This window comes from Triticum urartu, chromosome 4A (assembly GCF_056163025.1).
Source record: "Triticum urartu cultivar PI428250 chromosome 4A, HENAU_Tu73, whole genome shotgun sequence".
Lineage (NCBI taxonomy): Eukaryota > Viridiplantae > Streptophyta > Magnoliopsida > Poales > Poaceae > Triticum > Triticum urartu.
Window position 1 is genome coordinate 566,536,312 of NC_141876.1, and position 6,759 is coordinate 566,543,070.

Sequence of the window (6,759 nt, forward strand, 5' to 3'; positions counted from 1 at the left end):
TAGGCGTCAGGCGCATCTGCAAGCCGGGCATGTGGTCATCCTCTACAATGGTAGGTTGATTATCCATGGTGTGTGTGATGCTTGTTGTTCAATTTACGGGCCCATACATTGATCCAAATACTTACTTGGGTAAGCACTTATTGTCGTGTGAATCTATGACCTCCATGTGGTAGGTCTTGATAGTAACGAGGAGCAAAGATAATACATGGAGCATGAGAGAAGCCATGATGCCTAAAGCGCTGGTCCGGTCTAAGGACCTTAATTATTGAGCTATCTTGCGTTCTTTTGGTGGAACATAAATTCACGGCGAGGGTAGTGTTAGATAACCGCCACTGCCCTGGGCCATCCCCACACTTCCATTCTTCTCACTTTCCATGTTTTAGACATTGCCAGATCCCCCCTGCAAATCATTCACCCCTGCCCATGTTCATGACCAATTTCCTCGCTACTTGGCACTTTCCCTTATCAACACTCGAGCCATCACCATTGTTTCCTTAAAAAAATCACCAATGTTTCCTTCCTTAGGTTTTGGAGGACTCTAGGCTATGCCATCAATGTCATCATCCTCATCAAGCCCCGCATCACCTGAGCACCTCTTCCTTGGCACTGCACCAGGGCCAAGTCGGCCTCTTCCACGGTAGCATCTGATGGCTCTATTTTAGACCCATATTTAAAGTTCATTTGTTGCATAATAACTTCATATATCATGTCCAATTCGGCCAACTGCATGTCCATTGTGCATGATTTTCAAATTATGAAAACAATCTTAACTTTAACAATAACAATGTATTTGGTACGAAATATACAGAATTATGATTCAAATGCTATTGATTTGGGTAATATTTTTTGTATAAACATGGTCGAAGTTTACAAGGTTTGACTTGACACAATATAATATGCGAAGTAGATAAAAACAGAGGGAGTACATCGCGATTTTTTTATACACAATTAACATTTTTTATATATGTTTTTGACATATACATTTTTTGTATACATTTTATATATTTTTAAATACTTTACTAACATACTAAAAAATATTTGATTTTATGTCTACTTTTTTATCATACATGTTCTACATTTTACGTATATAGATGAAATATTATTTTTATAAGTGTTTAACATTTTTCAAATACATGATTAACATTTTTTAAATCTAAATGTTTTTATGTTTACTTTTTTTTTCATATAAATTGATTTTTCGTATACATGTGGAATAATTTTATCCTTGTTTATCATTTTTCAAATATAATTATTAATCTGTTTTTCCAATAGATGTTTTCATGTCTACTTTATTTTCTTACACATTGTACATTTTTTATATCAATCTGACATGTACTCTGTATTCAATTAACATATTTTTACAAACGCCTATTTTTCATCTTATTTTTCTAATATGTGTTGAAACATTTTTTTCAAATGCAATCAACTTATTTTTAAAGTTGCACAAACATTTTTTAAAACTGTAGGAACATTTTTTAAAATTATGTAATTGTTTGAGTAATATATGTATTTTAGTTATTTTTGGAAAATATGAACAAAGGTAAAAAAAAGAAAAGATAAAATGAGATAAAAAATGGAATAGGATAAAGAAACGAACAAACCTTCATTTGGGCCGGTCCACCAGAAGCATTCCTTCCGGCAGCACTGTCTTTGGTCTTACTATAAGCGAGGTATAGCCACGACCTACAACTCCAACTCCCATGCTTCAGCCAGTTAAGAGCATCTCCACTAGTCCCCCCAAGAAGCCTTCCCCAGGCATTTTTTCACCGCCGACGAGTAAAATTCCTCCCACTCGTCACCCCAAGAGCCCAGTTTTAGCCTGATTCAAGGAAAAATACGGCCGGCGCGACCAGGCGAAACCCAGCCCCCCAGAAGGCAGCTAGGGACGCCGACACTCTTATTTTGCATGCAAATGGTCCACTTTCAGTGTCTCAACTCTCTCTCTCCTCTCTCTCTCCCTCTCTTTTCTGCAGGCCCACCCACGTGCTCACACTCCCCCATCCCCCACCCACTGAAGCAGGCGCGCATGGGACGGGATGGGCACGACGAGCAGGGTGCTGGAGCTGGGGCACGGGGGGCGTCACGGCAGGCAGGCGCCGGAGCTCGCGGGGAGGACGCCGGAGCAGGGAGGCGGGGAGCTCGCGGGGAGGGCGCCGGAGCAGGGAGGCGGGGAGCTCGTCCATGGCGTCCTGTTCTCGACGAGCCCAAGCTGCGTCGCGGGCCTCCCCTGCAGTGCTCCTCCTCCACGCACCGCCTCGTCCTTGGCTCCAGCACCGGCAGGCCGCGCCGCTCATCGCCGTCCCCGCCCGCGGCGCTGGGTCCGGCCCCGTTCGCTGTCCGCCGTAGCCGAAGCTGGGCACGCCGAGACCTCACGGGACACCGGGGTGCGCGCAGTCCACGACGCCCTATCCATGGCGCCGGCGGCAAGGGCGACGGTGCTGACAGCATCGCTGGGCCGGTGCACCACGGACATGGACGACGAGTGGTCGCGCTGGAACAGCGCCGGGCCGCGGCGGGAGGCGGCATCGGAGCCGGCCAGGCACAGGAATGGGCGCTCCTCCTCGCCTTGACCTTGACCTCCTTGTCGATGCGGAGACGGACGACGACCCCTCCTCCTTCCAACAGCCGCACGTCGGACGGCAACGGCAGGTACCTGCCACCGGCGCCCATGGCCGCCTCCTCGGAGGGCACCAGGCAACTCTCCACCTTGGCGTCCACAGACAAGGAGAGGTCGGCCCTCGCCAGCACACGCGAGGACGGCCTCCCCGACCTCAGGAACGCCGCCAGCCCCGCCGACGACGGGCGCGGCCTCCACCGAAGCTCGAACGCGACCTTGCCGGGCGTGGCAACGACCCCGCCGTTGCCTGTCAGATGGAAGCGCATGTACGCGGCCTGGATGGCGTGGGCGCGGGCGGCGCGGACAGGGTGGCCGCCGTGGGAACCAGCCGGGGTGGCCTCCGCCTGCTCGGGACGGCGCGGCGTGGTCGTGGCCGGGGCGGCGAGGCGTGGGCGCGGGACGGGGTGGCCGCCGTAGGAGCTCCTCCCAGCTGTTGTTGGGTGGGGCACGGCTGGAAGAAATTCCACCCCCACGCAAATATGTTCGCCGGCACCTCCCCAGGAGGCTGAAAAAATGCCTCTTGAGAGGCGCAACGGCTGGAGATGCTCTAACACGTTACATTTTGGGGAGCAACTAACTGAGGATACCCCATACGGGAGCCCCTCTAGGGTCACCTTGGTGAGCTGCGAGCGCGCTATTTGATGAGCTCTCAGCCGCTATCACGTGTTGTGTGCTGGGCTCTCGCTCTGAATTTGGTATTTATTTTTTATTTTTCATCGAAACATGAGATTTAATTTCTCACATTGAGATCTTCGAAACTAAATCTCACGTTAATAGGTGTTTCGAAGATTTATTTTCGGGATTTGGATGCATGATTTAAGAGATAAAATGTTTTGAATAAACGAATCTACCAAAAAAGAGACTCTCAAATTACGACAAAGTGCACACATGCAACACGCCACTTGTCCAAGCTGGAAAGGTGGGAATGACCAAATGGTACCCCTTAACTAGTGATTTCATACGTTTCGGCCTAAAGAAAGCTTTTCACCAGACCAGACGGGCAACCCTTAAGTTCACTTCCACCTTTTTCTGGTGCAGACAAGTGGCGCAATGCATGCGTGTCACTTGTCTCAAACCTGAATGTTTTCCTTTTTTTCGTAGATTTGTTTCAAAATATTTTATCTCTTAACCGCGTGTCTAATTTATGAACCGTTTTCATCGATGAATTTCTAGTGTAGATATCTTGAAAGCTAGATCTCATGTTAATAAGTTTTGACAAATCTTTCTTTTCAAGAAAAACCCAGAATGAAAAATAGGAAACCATTTTAAAAACCAAACAAAAAACTGTAACATTTTTTCTTCAAAAACACAAAAAATAAAATGCAACAAAAAAAGAACCTTAAAGCACAATTATGCCTTTTCACTTTCTTTTTAGAAGCACGTTGTGCTTTTCCCTTTTTGAAAAATAAAGTTGTGCTTCTCGCGGAAGCATAAGCTGTACTTTTCGGGTAAGCACAACTATGCTTCTCGTGGAAGTATATGTTATGCTTGTCCCTTTTTCGAGGAAGTACAACTGTATTTTTCAGGAAATGCGCATATGTGGTTTTCATGAAGCACAACTATTCTTTTCGTGAAGCACATGTTGTGCTTTTTTACATTTAGGGAAGTACATTCATGCTTCTTGTGTAAGTACATGCTATGATTTTTCTTTTTTGGGAAGCATTGTTGTACTTCGGTGAAGCACAACTCATAGAAAAGCACTGCTTCCCGAACCGCCCCCCCCCCCCCCCCCCCCCCTCCCATAAAGGTACCAATCTATTTTCCTCTAGGACATAGGGAAAAACACAAAAGCCAAAAGGCCGAATAAAACCTGAAAAACATTTAAAACTTGAAAATACATATAGAAAAAACAAATAAAGAAACCAAAATTCAGAGGGAGCACACAACACGTGACACATGACGGCTGCTGCGCGCATCACTTGGTGTGCTTACAGGGAAAAAAAAAGCGACCCTTGCACGAGCCTCCATGGGGTAACTGTTTATATAAAAAAATAGAGCACTCTAGCCTGAAGTACAAAAATACTGTAGCGTGCTTTTTTGTCATTCTTTTTAAAAATCTATTTTTTGATAGTTATTGAAATGTAAACATTTTTCATTTTTTTAATTCTTAAAACGCGTACAGTTTAAGAAGGGCACTGTTAAGAGCCGACGCGCTGGCCGAAATTTCGTCCGATCGACCCCCAACCATTTGATTTGGTCAATTATGACCGTCAGATGCACTCGTCTCCCCCCCCCCCCCCCCGCCCCCAGCGAGCGCACGAAGGATTCTCCCCCTCTATATGGTCACTTCGTCTTCTCGGCAACACATGCTTCTCCGACGACGCACCCTCTCCTCTCCCCCTGCCGGCCGCCCTCGTCCCGGTCGGTGCCCTCGCCGACCATCCTTGTCGTGGATCGCCGCCCTCGTCCCCGGCTCCACCCATGCAGCAGCTGCGCCCTCTGGTTACAGCTCCGCGTGGCAACGCCTGTAGCTCGGTGGCGATGCAGCACCACCATGCCGTCGGCCGCAGCTCCCCGATGTCGCTGCTTGCACCATCATCGGCATGCCGTATCGGTTGAAGCTTTTTTTTCCATGTCACTTGAAGCTTTTTTCCATGTCACTTGAAGCTTTTTTCACCATAGTTGAAGCTGTTTTTCGTGGGTTGAAGCTTTTTTTACTATGCCCATTAAAGCTCTTTTCATGGTTGAAGCATTTTCACACACCGGTTGAAGATTTTTCTGCGCCTCTCATAGATTTTTTTTGCAGTTGAAGCTTTTTATCCACGCCCATTGAAGCTTTTCCCCATGGTTGAAGCTTTCTCCTTCGCTGGTAGAACCTTTGTTATACACCGGTTGAAGCTTTTTTCCGCGGTTGAAGCTATTTTCACGCTAGTTGATGAGAAGCTTTTTTCATGCCGATTGAAGCTTTCACCAGCATCCCCGCCGCTAGCCATAGCACGCCTTGCTGCTGGTTCCAGCATTGCACACCGTTGGTTCCAACTTTTGCTCTTGTGGATTACAAGATGCACCGTTGATGGTTCCAGCATCTCCGGCGCCGCCGCAGTTCTTATGCTTGGTTCGCATCAAATGGTGACCGGTAGGCGAACCAAAAGCCCCAATCTCGGGGTGATGTGTCGCATCACAATCACCATCTTCGCTGCATCGCCGTGCAATGTAGCAAAACGCAGCGCTGGTCCAAGCAGCGACATCGCCACAGATGGGCACGACCAAGGTCTGGCGCCGGAGGTAACGACCATGGCCTCTCATCAGAGGTAGTAGCCATGGCAACTGTGGGGCCGAGGGGAGGAGACGGGTGGTCGGTGACGAATCAGAAAAGATAAGGTGGGCTTGCGCGAGGGGCGATCTGATTGGTGGATCAAATTTGATTCCACGTCCCGCGCGCGACCGACAGAAAGTTCGGCCGGCGCGCCGGGTCCAAATGTTTTCCTTTCAAGAAAGAGCAAATACCCTTCTGAAAGAACATGCGGTGCCCCCATGTTTGGTTTTGGTAATTGATGACAATCTCTATGGACTAATGGTTGCCTTGAGTTATATTTGAAGGTTTTGTCCATAGGCTTTTCTTGGAGTACATGTGTTGGTTTCGAGGAGAGTTTGTGTCGACCAAGGTGCTATTTAAGGAATTACCTAAAGATTGGTCTTGTGAGAGGTTGATCAAGACTAAGTTAAAGAGTGAATCAAGTTGATCAACCCACAAAGCATAGAAGATGTACCGAGAGGGATCAAGTGATCCCATGGTATGGTAAGCATTGTCAATTACGCTTTGTGTACTAACCCATGGTCTTCGTGACGGTTCTTTGTGGGGTTAGGTTGCGGTGTGCAAGTTCAAGTGTATATTACTAGCCTAGAAAATGTGTACATTTGAGATATTGTCACCTAGAGTTGATATTGTAAATTATCTTGTTCCTAGGTGGCATGTTAGCTCTACAAGTTGCATTTTGCTTTTTGTTTGGTGTGAAGATGATGTCGGATATCCTTGTTATCTACCACCGGGAATTATTTCCGTTTACTTCTTGTCTTTTGACAATTGGTACTCACTTTTGTGGTAGAATCTATTGATCATCTTTACATTGGCCTTTGCTTTTTATTTGCCCTTTCTCTTGCCAAGGATTGTATCAACTCCCTTTTGTCTTCCATTCCACTTG